The following is a 17,279-nucleotide window of genomic DNA, read 5'->3' as shown; positions in this document are numbered from 1 at the left end:
GAGCTACAGTGTATACCACCCACCAGTGAGGAGCTACAGTGTATACCACCCACCAAGGGAGGCGCATCAGTGTATGCCGCCCACGAAGGGAGGAGCTACAGTGTATATCGCCTACCAAGGGAGGAGCTACAGTGTATATCGCCTTCCAAGGGAGGAGCTACAGTGTATATCGCCCACCAAGGGAGGAGCTACAGTGTATATCGCCCACCAAGGGAGGAGCTACAGTGTATATCGCCTACCAAGGGAGGAGCTACAGTGTATGACGCCCACCAGTGAGGAGCTACAGTGTATACCGCCCACCAGTGAGGAGCTACAAAGTATGCCGCCCACCAATAAGGAGCTACAGTGTATACCGCCCACCAAGGGAGGAGCTACAGTGTATGCCACCCACCAGTGAGGAGCTACAGTGTATACCGCCCACCAGTGAGGAGCTACAGTGTATACCGCCCACCAATGAGGAGCTACAGTGTATACCACCCACCAAGGGAGGAGCTACAGTGTATACCGCCCACCAGTGAGGAGCTACAGTGTATACCGCCCACCAGTGAGGAGCTACAATGTATGCCGCCCACTGGTAAGGAGCTACAGTGTATACCGCCCAACAAGGGAGGAGCTACAGTATATGCCGCCCACCAGTGAGGATCTACAGTGTATATCGTCCACCAGTGAGGAGCTACAGTGTATGCCGCCCACCAGTGAGGAGCTATAGTGTATACCGCCCACCAGTGAGGAGCTACAGTGTATGCCGCCCACCAGTGAGGAGCTACAGTGTATATCGCCCACCAGTGAGGAGCTACAGTGTATACCACCTACCAGTGAGGAGCTACAGTGTATACCACCCACCAAGGGAGGCGCTACAGTGTATGCCGCCCACCAAGGGAGGAGCTACAGTGTATATCGCCTACCAAGGGAGGAGCTACAGTGTATATCGCCTACCAAGGGAGGAGCTACAGTGTATATCGCCCACCAAGGGAGGAGCTACAGTGTATATCGCCCACCAAGGGAGGAGCTACAGTGTATATCGCCTACCAAGGGAGGAGCTACAGTGTATGACGCCCACCAGTGAGGAGCTACAGTGTATACCGCCCACCAGTGAGGAGCTACAAAGTATGCCGCCCACCAGTGAGGAGCTACAGTGTATACCGCCCACCAAGGGAGGAGCTACAGTGTATGCCGCCCACCAGTGAGGAGCTACAGTGTATATCGCCCACCAGTGAGGAGCTACAGTGTATGCAGCCCACCAGTGAGGAGCTACAGTGTATATCGCCCACCAGTGAGGAGCTACAGTGTATGCCTCCCACCAGTGAGGAGCTACAGTGTATATCGCCCACCAGTGAGGAGCTACAGTGTATACCACCCACCAGTGAGGAGCTACAGTGTATACCACCCACCAAGGGAGGCGCTACAGTGTATGCCGCCCACCAAGGGAGGAGCTACAGTGTTTATCGCCCACCAAGGGAGGAGCTACAGTGTATATCGCCCACCAAGGGAGGAGCTACAGTGTATATCGCCCACCAAGGGAGGAGCTACAGTGTATATCGCCCACCAAGGGAGGAGCTACAGTGTATATCGCTTACCAAGGGAGGAGCTACAGTGTATGACGCCCACCAGTGAGGAGCTACAGTGTATACCGCCCACCAAGGGAGGAGCTACAGTGTATATCGCCTACCAAGGGAGGAGCTACAGTGTATATCGTCCACCAAGGGAGGAGCTAGAGTGTATATCGCCCACCAAGGGAGGAGCTACAGTGTATATCGCTTACCAAGGGAGGAGCTACAGTGTATGACGCCCACCAGTGAGGAGCTACAGTGTATACCGCCCACCAGTGAGGAGCTACAGTGTATGCAACCCACCAGTGAGGAGCTACAGTGTATACCGCCCACCAGTGAGGAGCTACAGTGTATGCCGCCCACCAGTGAGGAGGTACAGTGTATATAACCCACCAGTGAGGAGCTACAGTGTATACCACCCACCAGTGAGGAGCTACAGTGTATACCGCCCACCAAGGGAGGAGCTACAGTGTATATCGCCTACCAAGGGAGGAGCTACAGTGTATATCGCCTACCAAGGGAGGAGCTACAGTGTATATCGCCCACCAAGGGAGGAGCTACAGTGTATATCGCCCACCAAGGGAGGAGCTACAGTGTATGCCGCCCACCAAGGGAGGAGCTACAGTGTATGCCGCCCACCAGTGAGGAGCTACAGTGTATATCGCCCACCAGTGAGGAGCTACAGTGTATGCAGCCTACCAGTGAGGAGCTACAGTGTATACCGCCCACCAGTGAGGAGCTACAGTGTATGCCTCCCACCAGTGAGGAGCTACAGTGTATATCGCCGACCAGTGAGGAGCTACAGTGTATACCACCCACCAGTGAGGAGCTACAGTGTATACCACCCACCAAGGGAGGCGCTACAGTGTATGCCGCCCACCAAGGGAGGAGCTACAGTGTATATCGCCCACCAAGGGAGGAGCTACAGTGTATATCGCCCACCAAGGGAGGAGCTACAGTGTATATCGCCCACCAAGGGAGGAGCTACAGTGTATATCGCCCACCAAGGGAGGAGCTACAGTGTATATCGCTTACCAAGGGAGGAGCTACAGTGTATGCCGCCCACCAGTGAGGAGCTACAGTGTATACCGCCCACCAGTGAGGAGCTACAATGTATGCCGCCCACCAGTGAGGAGCTACAGTGTATACCGCCCACCAAGGGAGGAGCTACAGTGTATGCCGCCCACCAGTGAGGAGCTACAGTGTATATCGCCCACCAGTGAGGAGCTACAGTGAATACCACCCACCAGTGAGGAGCTAGAAAGTATGCCGGCCACCAGTGAGGAGCTACAGTGTTTACCGCCCACCAAGGGAGGCGCTACAGTGTATGCAACCCACCAGTGAGGAGATACAGTGTATACCGCCCACCAGTGAGGAGCTACAGTGTATGCCGCCCACCAGTGAGGAGGTACAGTGTATATAACCCACCAGTGAGGAGCTACAGTGTATACCACCCACCAGTGAGGAGCTACAGTGTATACCGCCCACCAAGGGAGGAGCTACAGTGTATATCGCTTACCAAGGGAGGAGCTACAGTGTATATCGCCTACCAAGGGAGGAGCTACAGTGTATATCGCCCACCAAGGGAGGAGCTACAGTGTATATCGCTTACCAAGGGAGGAGCTACAGTGTATGACGCCCACCAGTGAGGAGCTACAGTGTATACCGCCCACCAGTGAGGAGCTACAATGTATGCTGCCCACCAGTGAGGAGGTACAGTGTATACCGCCCACCAAGGGAGGAGCTACAGTGTATGCCGCCCACCAGTGAGGAGCTACAGTGTATATCGCCCACCAGTGAGGAGCTACAGTGAATACCACCCACCAGTGAGGAGCTAGAAAGTATGCCGGCCACCAGTGAGGAGCTACAGTGTTTACCGCCCACCAAGGGAGGCGCTACAGTGTATGCAACCCACCAGTGAGGAGCTACAGTGTATACCGCCCACCAGTGAGGAGCTACAGTGTATGCCGCCCACCAGTGAGGGGGTACAGTGTATATAACCCACCAGTGAGGAGCTACAGTGTATACCACCCACCAGTGAGGAGCTACAGTGTATACCACCCACCAAGGGAGGCGCTACAGTGTATGCCGCCCACCAAGGGAGGAGCTACAGTGTATATCGCCTACCAAGGGAGGAGCTACAGTGTATATCGCCTACCAAGGGAGGAGCTACAGTGTATATCGCCCACCAAGGGAGGAGCTACAGTGTATATCGCCCACCAAGGGAGGAGCTACAGTGTATATCGCCTACCAAGGGAGGAGCTACAGTGTATGACGCCCACCAGTGAGGAGCTACAGTGTATACCGCCCACCAGTGAGGAGCTACAAAGTATGCCGCCCACCAGTGAGGAGCTACAGTGTATACCGCCCACCAAGGGAGGAGCTACAGTGTATGCCGCCCACCAGTGAGGAGCTACAGTGTATACCGCCCACCAGTGAGGAGCTACAGTGTATACCGCCCACCAGTGAGGAGCTACAATGTATGCTGCCCACCAGTGAGGAGGTACAGTGTATACCGCCCACCAAGGGAGGAGCTACAGTGAATACCACCCACCAGTGAGGAGCTAGAAAGTATGCCGGCCACCAGTGAGGAGCTACAGTGTTTACCGCCCACCAAGGGAGGCGCTACAGTGTATGCAACCCACCAGTGAGGAGCTACAGTGTATACCGCCCACCAGTGAGGAGCTACAGTGTATGCCGCCCACCAGTGAGGAGGTACAGTGTATATAACCCACCAGTGAGGAGCTACAGTGTATACCACCCACCAGTGAGGAGCTACAGTGTATGCCGCCCACCAGTGAGGAGGTACAGTGTATATAACCCACCAGTGAGGAGCTACAGTGTATACCACCCACCAGTGAGGAGCTACAGTGTATACCACCCACCAAGGGAGGCGCTACAGTGTATGCCGCCCACCAAGGGAGGAGCTACAGTGTATATCGCCTACCAAGGGAGGAGCTACAGTGTATATCGCCTACCAAGGGAGGAGCTACAGTGTATATCGCCCACCAAGGGAGGAGCTACAGTGTATATCGCCCACCAAGGGAGGAGCTACAGTGTATATCGCCTACCAAGGGAGGAGCTACAGTGCATGACGCCCACCAGTGAGGAGCTACAGTGTATACCGCCCACCAGTGAGGAGCTACAAAGTATGCCGCCCACCAGTGAGGAGCTACAGTGTATACCGCCCACCAAGGGAGGAGCTACAGTGTATGCCGCCCACCAGTGAGGAGCTACAGTGTTTACCGCCCACCAAGGGAGGCGCTACAGTGTATGCAACCCACCAGTGAGGAGCTACAGTGTATACCGCCCACCAGTGAGGAGCTACAGTGTATGCCGCCCACCAGTGAGGAGGTACAGTGTATATAACCCACCAGTGAGGAGCTACAGTGTATACCACCCACCAGTGAGGAGCTACAGTGTATGCCGCCCACCAGTGAGGAGGTACAGTGTATATAACCCACCAGTGAGGAGCTACAGTGTATACCACCCACCAGTGAGGAGCTACAGTGTATACCACCCACCAAGGGAGGCGCTACAGTGTATGCCGCCCACCAAGGGAGGAGCTACAGTGTATGCCGCCCACCAGTGAGGAGCTACAGTGTATATCGCCCACCAGTGAGGAGCTACAGTGAATACCACCCACCAGTGAGGAGCTAGAAAGTATGCCGGCCACCAGTGAGGAGCTACAGTGTTTACCGCCCACCAAGGGAGGCGCTACAGTGTATGCAACCCACCAGTGAGGAGATACAGTGTATACCGCCCACCAGTGAGGAGCTACAGTGTATGCCGCCCACCAGTGAGGAGGTACAGTGTATATAACCCACCAGTGAGGAGCTACAGTGTATACCACCCACCAGTGAGGAGCTACAGTGTATACCGCCCACCAAGGGAGGAGCTACAGTGTATATCGCTTACCAAGGGAGGAGCTACAGTGTATATCGCCTACCAAGGGAGGAGCTACAGTGTATATCGCCCACCAAGGGAGGAGCTACAGTGTATATCGCTTACCAAGGGAGGAGCTACAGTGTATGACGCCCACCAGTGAGGAGCTACAGTGTATACCGCCCACCAGTGAGGAGCTACAATGTATGCTGCCCACCAGTGAGGAGGTACAGTGTATACCGCCCACCAAGGGAGGAGCTACAGTGTATGCCGCCCACCAGTGAGGAGCTACAGTGTATATCGCCCACCAGTGAGGAGCTACAGTGAATACCACCCACCAGTGAGGAGCTAGAAAGTATGCCGGCCACCAGTGAGGAGCTACAGTGTTTACCGCCCACCAAGGGAGGCGCTACAGTGTATGCAACCCACCAGTGAGGAGCTACAGTGTATACCGCCCACCAGTGAGGAGCTACAGTGTATGCCGCCCACCAGTGAGGAGGTACAGTGTATATAACCCACCAGTGAGGAGCTACAGTGTATACCACCCACCAGTGAGGAGCTACAGTGTATGCCGCCCACCAGTGAGGAGGTACAGTGTATATAACCCACCAGTGAGGAGCTACAGTGTATACCACCCACCAGTGAGGAGCTACAGTGTATACCACCCACCAAGGGAGGCGCTACAGTGTATGCCGCCCACCAAGGGAGGAGCTACAGTGTATATCGCCTACCAAGGGAGGAGCTACAGTGTATATCGCCTACCAAGGGAGGAGCTACAGTGTATATCGCCCACCAAGGGAGGAGCTACAGTGTATATCGCCCACCAAGGGAGGAGCTACAGTGTATATCGCCTACCAAGGGAGGAGCTACAGTGTATGACGCCCACCAGTGAGGAGCTACAGTGTATACCGCCCACCAGTGAGGAGCTACAAAGTATGCCGCCCACCAGTGAGGAGCTACAGTGTATACCGCCCACCAAGGGAGGAGCTACAGTGTATGCCGCCCACCAGTGAGGAGCTACAGTGTTTACCGCCCACCAAGGGAGGCGCTACAGTGTATGCAACCCACCAGTGAGGAGCTACAGTGTATACCGCCCACCAGTGAGGAGCTACAGTGTATGCCGCCCACCAGTGAGGAGGTACAGTGTATATAACCCACCAGTGAGGAGCTACAGTGTATACCACCCACCAGTGAGGAGCTACAGTGTATGCCGCCCACCAGTGAGGAGGTACAGTGTATATAACCCACCAGTGAGGAGCTACAGTGTATACCACCCACCAGTGAGGAGCTACAGTGTATACCACCCACCAAGGGAGGCGCTACAGTGTATGCCGCCCACCAAGGGAGGAGCTACAGTGTATATCGCCTACCAAGGGAGGAGCTACAGTGTATATCGCCTACCAAGGGAGGAGCTACAGTGTATATCGCCCACCAAGGGAGGAGCTACAGTGTTTATCGCCCACCAAGGGAGGAGCTACAGTGTATATCGCCTACCAAGGGAGGAGCTACAGTGTATGACGCCCACCAGTGAGGAGCTACAGTGTATACCGCCCACCAGTGAGGAGCTACAAAGTATGCCGCCCACCAGTGAGGAGCTACAGTGTATACCGCCCACCAAGGGAGGAGCTACAGTGTATGCCGCCCACCAGTGAGGAGCTACAGTGTATATCGCCCACCAGTGAGGAGCTACAGTGTATGCAGCCCACCAGTGAGGAGCTACAGTGTATACCGCCCACCAGTGAGGAGCTACAGTGTATGCCTCCCACCAGTGAGGAGCTACAGTGTGTTATGACCCCAATGGCGAGGGTCTCAGAGGAACAAGTAAGTCTGCGACGTACAAAAATCCAGCTCATAGGGCAGTGGTAACTGGGTTGACCATATATCTACTCCTAACGCCAACACTAGAAGTAGCCGGGGAACATGCCTACGTTGGTCGCTAGATGTCTCGCGCCAGCCGGAGGTCTAACTACCCCTAGAAGAGGAAAACAAAGACCTCTCTTGCCTCCAGAGAATAGACCCCAAAAGTAGGATACAAGCCCCCCACAAATAATAACGGTGAGGTAAGAGGAAATGACAAACACAGAGATGAACTAGGTTTAGCAAAGAGAGGCCCACTTACTAATAGCAGAATGTAGTAAGATAACTTATATGGTCAACAAAAACCCTACAAAAATCCACACTGGAGATTCAAGAACCCCCGAACCGTCTAACGGCCCGGGGGGAGAACTCCAGCCTCCCTAGAGCTTCCAGCAAGGTTAGGATACAGATTATGTACAAGCTGGACAAAAATGCAAACAAAAACAAATAGCAAAAAGCAAGAAAGCAGACTTAGCTTAATTTAGCAGGAACCAGGATCAGTAGACAAGAGCACAACAGATTAGCTCTGATTACAACGTTGCCAGGCATTGAACTGAAGGTCCAGGGAGCTTATATAGCAACACCCCTGACCTAACGACCCAGGTGAGCATACAAGGGATGGCAGAAATTCCCAGAGTCAAATCACTAGTAACCACTAGAGGGAGCCAAAAAGATAAATTCACAACAGTACCCCCCCCTTAGTGAGGGGTCACCGAACCCTCACCAAGACCACCAGGGCGATCAGGATGAGCGGTGTGAAAGGCACGAACCAAATCGGCCGCATGCACATCAGAGGCGACCACCCAGGAATTATCCTCCTGACCATAGCCCTTCCACTTGACCAGGTACTGAAGCCTCCGCCTGGAGAGACGAGAATCTAAGATCTTCTCCACCACGTACTCCAACTCGCCCTCAACCAACACCGGAGCAGGAGGCTCAGCAGAAGGAACCACAGGCACAACGTACCGCCGCAACAAGGACCTATGAAATACGTTGTGGATGGCAAACGACACCGGAAGATCCAGGCGAAAGGACACAGGATTAATGATTTCCAATATCTTGTAAGGACCAATGAAGCGAGGCTTAAATTTGGGAGAGGAGACCTTCATAGGAACAAATCGAGAAGACAGCCATACCAAATCCCCAACGCGAAGTCGGGGACCCACACCGCGGCGGCGGTTGGCAAAACGCTGAGCCTTCTCCTGTGACAACTTCAAGTTGTCCACCACATGACTCCAGATCCGCTGCAACCTATCCACCACGGAATCCACCCCAGGACAGTCAGAAGGCTCCACATGTCCCGAGGAAAAACGAGGATGGAAACCAGAGTTGCAGAAAAATGGCGAAACCAAGGTGGCGGAACTAGCCCGATTATTAAGGGCAAATTCAGCCAACGGCAAGAAGGTCACCCAATCATCCTGATCAGAAGAGACAAAACACCTCAAATAAGCCTCCAGAGTCTGATTAGTTCGCTCCGTTTGTCCGTTAGTCTGGGGATGGAAAGGTGATGAAAACGACAACTCAATGCCCATCCTACCACAAAAGGATCGCCAGAACCTGGAAACAAACTGGGATCCTCTATCCGACACAATATTCTCAGGAATGCCGTGCAAACGAACCACGTTCTGGAAGAACACAGGAACCAGATCAGAAGAGGAGGGCAGCTTAGGCAAAGGAACCAAATGGACCATCTTGGAGAAACGATCACATATCACCCAGATGACAGACATGCCTTGAGACACCGGAAGATCAGAAATGAAATCCATAGAGATGTGTGTCCAAGGTCTCTTCGGGACAGGCAAGGGCAAGAGCAACCTGCTGGCACGAGAGCAGCAAGACTTAGCTCGAGCACAAGTACCACAGGACTGCACAAATGACTGCACATCCCTTGACAAGGAAGGCCACCAAAAGGACCTGGCCACCCGATCTCTGGTGCCAAAAATTCCCGGGTGCCCTGCCAACACCGAGGAATGAACCTCGGAAATGACTCTGCTGGTCCATCTAGCAGGCACAAACAATCTGTCAGGTGGACAAGAGTCAGGCCTACCAGCCTGAAATCTCTGTAACACACGTCGCAGATCTGGAGAAATAGCAGACACGATAACTCCTTCCTTAAGAATACCCACAGGTTCAGCGACTCCAGGAGCATCAGGCACAAAGCTCCTAGACAGAGCATCGGCCTTCACATTCTTAGAACCTGGTAAATACGAGACCACAAAGTCAAAACGGGAGAAAAACAATGACCAGCGGGCCTGTCTAGGATTCAGGCGTTTAGCAGACTCGAGATACATCAGATTTTTGTGATCAGTCAAGACCACCACACGATGCTTAGCACCCTCGAGCCAATGACGCCACTCCTCAAATGCCCACTTCATGGCCAACAACTCCCGATTGCCCACATCATAATTTCGCTCTGCCGGCGAAAACTTCCTAGAGAAAAAGGCACAAGGTCTCATAGTAGAGCAACCAGGGCCTCTCTGCGACAAAACGGCCCCTGCCCCAATCTCCGAAGCATCCACCTCAACCTGAAAGGGAAGTGAGACGTCAGGCTGGCACAAAACAGGCGCCGAAGTAAACCGGCGTTTCAACTCCTGGAAAGCCTCCACGGCAGCAGGAGCCCAGTTAGCTACATCAGAGCCTTTCTTGGTCATATCCGTCAGCGGTTTAACAACGCTAGAGAAATTTGCGATAAAACGACGGTAGAAGTTAGCAAAACCCAAGAACTTCTGAAGACTCTTAACTGACGAGGGTTGAGTCCAATCATGAATAGCTCGGACCTTGACTGGATCCATCTCCACAGCAGAAGGGGAAAAAATGAACCCCAAAAAGGGAACCTTCTGTACACCAAAGAGACACTTTGAGCCTTTTACAAACAAAGAATTTTCACGCAGAATCTCAAAAACCATCCTGACCTGCTCCACATGCGAGTCCCAATCATCAGAAAAAAACAGAATATCATCCAGATAAACAATCAAAAATTTATCCAGATACTTCCGGAAAATGTCATGCATGAAGGACTGAAAAACTGAAGGTGCATTAGAGAGCCCAAATGGCATCACCAAGTACTCAAAATGACCTTCGGGCGTATTGAATGCGGTTTTCCATTCATCGCCCTGCCTAATGCGCACAAGGTTGTACGCACCACGAAGGTCTATCTTGGTGAACCACTTGGCACCTTTAATCCGGGCAAACAAATCTGACAACAGCGGCAAAGGATACTGAAATTTGACAGTGATCTTATTTAAAAGCCAATAGTCAATACAAGGCCTCAAAGATCCGTCCTTTTTGGCCACAAAAAAGAATCCCGCACCAAGAGGGGAAGAAGAAGGACGGATATGCCCCTTTTCAAGAGACTCCTTGATATATAAACGCATCGCGGTATGTTCAGGTACCGACAGATTAAACAGTCTCCCCTTAGGAAACTTACTGCCAGGAATCAAATCTATTGCACAGTCACATTCCCTATGAGGAGGCAGTGCACTGGACTTAGACTCGCTGAAGACATCCTGATAATCAGACAAATACGCTGGAACTTCCGAAGGCATAGAAGAAGCAATAGACAAGGGCAGGGAATCTCCATGAATTCCATGGCAGCCCCAACTTGACACTGACATAGCCTTCCAGTCCAAGACTGGATTATGGGTCTGTAACCATGGCAAACCCAAAATAACCAAATCATGCATTTTATGCAGAACAAGAAAACGTATTACCTCCCGATGTTCGGGAGTCATGCACATGGTAACCTGTGTCCAAAACTGCGGTTTATTTTTTGCCAATGGCGTAGAATCAATACCCCTAAGAGGGATAGGATTTTCCAATGGCTCAAGAACAAATCCGCAGCGCTTGGCAAATGACAGATAATCTATACAAGGTAAAATATGATAAACAATAACAAACAATGTCACCCCAAGAAGAATAAACTATATTGGTATTAAATGATATAACTTGTAAAGAAAAAACATCACTTATGGGTGATACCAAAATAGAGTCTAGGTGAGACCAATAACAGTAAGTATAATGTCCCACAATGTAAAGGTACCTCTGGTTATTAACACGAACCCATAGGTACTAGGGAGTGTTAAAGTAAGGTAACCCTATGTGTATGGGTATTGGCAGGTACCAAAAAGAATTAATGGTGCACGGGTGGGAGGGGAAAAAAGGCAATTTGGGATGAAAATCATGTATGTATCATAAATATATAAAAAGAACGATCTCACCAAATGCCACTGTTCAGGTAGGTGTAGTCCATAATTCGCAGAGTGGAGATATCCATAAATCAGCGATGTCAGGAAAAAATACCCTATAATTCCCTGAGGGGACTAAACATAAACCTGCAATCCCAGACTCCCGCCCTTACAAGGGCAGTCCACAACTACCCCTGACCAATATCATGCCCTGTACTCTCCCTGTTTAGAACGTCCCGACGCGTTTCTCTGCAGGCCGATTCATCAGGGGACTTGCCTGCCTGGGAGCTAAAGTGCATAAGTGCTAAAATGAAGGACAAGAGAACCTGCCACCCTCCATGTTTGGACAGAGGAGAGTGGGAGGAGCCTTATGTCCATTTAAATAGTTTGGTGAAAGACATGATTGGCCAATCACATGATTCGTACAAAACATGTGATCGGAAAATAGTTTGAACACATACCTTGTGCAGCGATATGCAATTAAAGCCGATGATCAAGCAAAAGAGGAATCAAGCTACTATAATCCGTAGTACCTGTAAGGTAGTAATACAAGATCAAGGCGCCACCGGTACAGCAAGAAGAAGCACGAGGGAACAACTTCCGGTAATCGCAAAGATACTAGTTGCCAGGTAACAAGAACGCTGGCTGTGATCAGGACGCGCCGGAACCGGAAATGGTAGTTACTAGGTTACCCGGACGCTGCCCTGTAATATACTGATAGATACCGGATCAAAGGCTGGCCTGGAAGCCGCTATGGAGTTACAGTACTAGCGCAGTTAGACAAAAGGTAATGTACGCTATATCACCTGAATGTAGCTGTGTACTGATAGTGCCAGCGCCACACGCAGGACGCGCCGGAACCGGAAATGAAGGTTGTTAGGTTACCAAGACGCCACTCTGTACGATAATACCAGCGCTAGCAGATGTGCGGCCGCGTCGGAACTCAAAAGGTTGCTAGGTTACCAAGACGCTGTCCTTTGTTATAATGCGCTAAATAATGGCATACTAAGAACAAAAATGATTTTCAACATAGCGCACAGTACTAACATGGCTGCCTAATTTATGCACAGATAACAAAATAAATATAGATTAAGTATAGTATCAATGTCAGAGGGATTATTGTGTATCACCCCCACATGACCAATATTCACCAATCAGATGCCGTGACATCGCTATCAGAATGTAACAGGTGTAGATATACACAGATACAGCTACTTTGGAGACAAACATGTAAGGATGCCATAGCTAGGTGAGAGATACTTGATATCAATATTTATCAAGATGTGCAATATGGGACCCAAATGTTCAAAGCATAATGAAGCTGCAGGTATGTACATTTAGATGTGTTCACTTGATAAACCCAGAAATTTCAAGGGATATAGAACAAATGATACAGACAATACTCATACAAATGTAGGAGGGGTAGACAATAAAGGATTTGGAAGGGACACAAAAACCGTGTATACTGAAGCCTCAGTTATTGCTAGAGGAAGACAGAGAAAATCTTCATGAAAATTCTTAACATGGTTAACTTTAAAAAAAAATTTTTTTTTAACTAAAATTAGTCAAAAAAACCATAAGATGATACAATATTTACATAGAGAGTCAATTTAGCATCATATTGGAGTATAAACTGATCCCAGTTGCCTCCTTAAGAAAGGAGGAGACACCTATATGAAAATTGATTTAAAGGAAACAACCAAAGTTGATTTGGTCATTCAGACCATGGGGTGATACAGTATTTAGATAGAAGATCCATTTAGCCTCCTTCTGGAGCAGCAGCTGATCCCAGTTGCCTCCTCGAATGGGCATAGTGACCTTTTCAATAGCTATGAACCGTAAGTTCTTAATTTGTCCATTGTGCGATTGGTTAATGTGTCGAGACACAGATGTGTCTCTTTTATGGGACACATCACCTACATGCTCCCCAATCCGTCTTTTAAATTCCCTGATCGTTTTACCTATATACTCCATACCACAAATACAAGAGGCCCTATAGATCACCCCTTTAGTACTACAGTTAATAAACTGTTTAATGGGATATTCTTTGCCCGTTATGTTGCTGACAAAGGATCTGCTATTGTCAACATATTGGCATGCTGTGCAGTGCCCGCATTTATAGCATCCCTTGACATTGTTTTTAAGCCAGGTATCCCTAGAGGGATTGGTGAAATGGCTATGGACAATTCTATCCTGTAAAGATCTAGATTTCTTATATGTGATCATGGGGGCATCTCCCAGATGGTCGGAAATATCCGGATCCATTTGGAGTATGGACCAATGCTTGCTGAGAATATCCCTTACTCGGGTGGCCCCATTGTCATAGGTGGTGATAAAACGAACAGAAGTATCCCCTTGCTTTTTAGGGGCAGGATTTAAGAGATCAGCACGGTCCCTGCTCTTAGCTTGATGATATGCCTTACTCAGGACACCCTGAGGATAACCTCTAGCCAGGAAGCGTTCTCTCAGTTCCTGAGATTGTGTCTCAAAAACAGCATTATCAGAACAGTTTCTCCGAATTCGGAGATACTGTCCTTTCGGGATCCCCCTTTTTAGGTGTATTGGGTGATGACTGTCCCAATGTAAAAGCGAATTGGTGGCTGTAGGCTTTCTGAAAGTGGAGGTAAGTAGTTCACCACCCCCACCCTTTGTGATTAGGATATCAAGAAATGGTAAAGAGCTGGTATCAAAAACCGATGTAAAAGAGAGGCCAATGTCATTATGATTTAATGCCCTTATGAAGGCAGTGAATCCCTCTTCCGTACCTCGCCAGACAATCAGGATGTCGTCGATGTATCGTGTCCATAATTCGGACACACGATACAACGACGAATCACTTACTTCCAAGTCTCTATCCACAACCAGGGTCTCCTCCCACCAGCCAAGGAGGAGGTTGGCATAGGCAGGGGCACACGGGCTCCCCATTGCCGTCCCCCTCAGCTGGTGGTAGGTCCGCCCATCAAAAACAAAATAGTTGTGTGTAAGACAGAATCGGAGGAGCTTAAGTACAAAACAATTATGTTGATGGTATTGTTGACCCCTGGTGTTGAGGAAATATTGTACTGCCTCCAAGCCTTTGTCATGGGGGATGGAGGAATAAAGGGCCTCCACATCGATACTAGCAAGAGATGATTCTAAACTGATAGTGAGGCCATCCAAGCGCCGCAATAAATCTGGAGTATCTTTGACAAATGACTGCAATGCCGAAACGAAAGGTGATAGGATACGGTCCAGGTAAATACCTGCATTCTGACAGAGGCTACCTACCCCCGATACAATGGGCCTACCCCTGAGTGGGTGTAGGCCCTTATGTATCTTGGGGAGGCCGTAAAAGGTAGCAGTTACTGGATTTTTGGGAAAAATGTAGTCAAACTCTGTTTTGTTAATGATACCATCATTTAGACCTTCCTGTAGGATTGTTCTTAACTCGGCACAGTATTCAACTGTAGGGTTACATGGGAGAATTTCATATGTTGTTCTATCCTTCAGGATAGACTGACACATCTCTTGATAGTCTTTAATACCAAGTATAACCACATTGCCCCCCTTATCGGAGGGCTTGATCACTATGTTAGTATTTTGTTCCAGCCGTTTTATGGCTTCTATTTCTTGTCTCGAACAATTAAAATTGCTTGGTATGTGACTTAACGAGAGTTCCCTTAGTTCCGTGATGACAAGATTTGAGAATATATCAATTGCTGAAATATCGCCCATGTTGACTGGCATTGTGGTACTTTTAACTTTTAATTGTGTGAAGGGTCCCAAACCTTGGGAATTAGGTTCGATATCACCAATACTGTTCAAAAGTCTAACATCAGGTAACATATCGACTGAAATACCAAGTTCAGAAGCTAGACGGGAATCTTGTCGCTGAAAGGATTTTTTCCACCTCAGTTTCCGCAGAAAAAGATTAAGGTCTTTAACAGCCCTAAATAAATCAAAATCAGTACTGGGAACAAAAGAGAGCCCCTTACGCAAAACTGCCATTTCCCAGTCATCGATATGTTGGTCAGATAGATTGATGACTTGTATGTCATGACCAGACTGAGTTTGGGAGGAGGTACTAGTCAATGCTAGGTCAATGATGTTTTTGAGACACAATCTCAGGAACTGAGAGAACACTTCCTGGCTAGAGGTTATCCTCAGGGTGTCCTGAGTAAGGCATATCATCAAGCTAAGAGCAGGGACCGTGCTGATCTCTTAAATCCTGCCCCTAAAAAGCAAGGGGATACTTCTGTTCGTTTTATCACCACCTATGACAATGGGGCCACCCGAGTAAGGGATATTCTCAGCAAGCATTGGTCCATACTCCAAATGGATCCGGATATTTCCGACCATCTGGGAGATGCCCCCATGATCACATATAAGAAATCTAGATCTTTACAGGATAGAATTGTCCATAGCCATTTCACCAATCCCTCTAGGGATACCTGGCTTAAAAACAATGTCAAGGGATGCTATAAATGCGGGCACTGCACAGCATGCCAATATGTTGACAATAGCAGATCCTTTGTCAGCAACATAACGGGCAAAGAATATCCCATTAAACAGTTTATTAACTGTAGTACTAAAGGGGTGATCTATAGGGCCTCTTGTATTTGTGGTATGGAGTATATAGGTAAAACGATCAGGGAATTTAAAAGACGGATTGGGGAGCATGTAGGTGATGTGTCCCATAAAAGAGACACATCTGTGTCTCGACACATTAACCAATCGCACAATGGACAAATTAAGAACTTACGGTTCATAGCTATTGAAAAGGTCACTATGCCCATTCGAGGAGGCAACTGGGATCAGCTGCTGCTCCAGAAGGAGGCTAAATGGATCTTCTATCTAAATACTGTATCACCCCATGGTCTGAATGACCAAATCAACTTTGGTTGTTTCCTTTAAATCAATTTTCATATAGGTGTCTCCTCCTTTCTTAAGGAGGCAACTGGGATCAGTTTATACTCCAATATGATGCTAAATTGACTCTCTATGTAAATATTGTATCATCTTATGGTTTTTTTGACTAATTTTAGTTAAAAAAAATTTTTTTTTTAAAGTTAACCATGTTAAGAATTTTCATGAAGATTTTCTCTGTCTTCCTCTAGCAATAACTGAGGCTTCAGTATACACGGTTTTTGTGTCCCTTCCAAATCCTTTATTGTCTACCCCTCCTACATTTGTATGAGTATTGTCTGTATCATTTGTTCTATATCCCTTGAAATTTCTGGGTTTATCAAGTGAACACATCTAAATGTACATACCTGCAGCTTCATTATGCTTTGAACATTTGGGTCCCATATTGCACATCTTGATAAATATTGATATCAAGTATCTCTCACCTAGCTATGGCATCCTTACATGTTTGTCTCCAAAGTAGCTGTATCTGTGTATATCTACACCTGTTACATTCTGATAGCGATGTCACGGCATCTGATTGGTGAATATTGGTCATGTGGGGGTGATACACAATAATCCCTCTGACATTGATACTATACTTAATCTATATTTATTTTGTTATCTGTGCATAAATTAGGCAGCCATGTTAGTACTGTGCGCTATGTTGAAAATCATTTTTGTTCTTAGTATGCCATTATTTAGCGCATTATAACAAAGGACAGCGTCTTGGTAACCTAGCAACCTTTTGAGTTCCGACGCGGCCGCACATCTGCTAGCGCTGGTATTATCGTACAGAGTGGCGTCTTGGTAACCTAACAACCTTCATTTCCGGTTCCGGCGCGTCCTGCGTGTGGCGCTGGCACTATCAGTACACAGCTACATTCAGGTGATATAGCGTACATTACCTTTTGTCTAA

The sequence above is a fragment of the Ranitomeya variabilis genome, chromosome 1 (genome assembly GCF_051348905.1).
Source record: "Ranitomeya variabilis isolate aRanVar5 chromosome 1, aRanVar5.hap1, whole genome shotgun sequence".
In the NCBI taxonomy this organism is placed as follows: Eukaryota; Metazoa; Chordata; class Amphibia; order Anura; family Dendrobatidae; genus Ranitomeya; species Ranitomeya variabilis.
The sequence above is the reverse complement of the archived record's forward strand: the minus strand, read 5'-3'. Positions refer to the sequence as shown.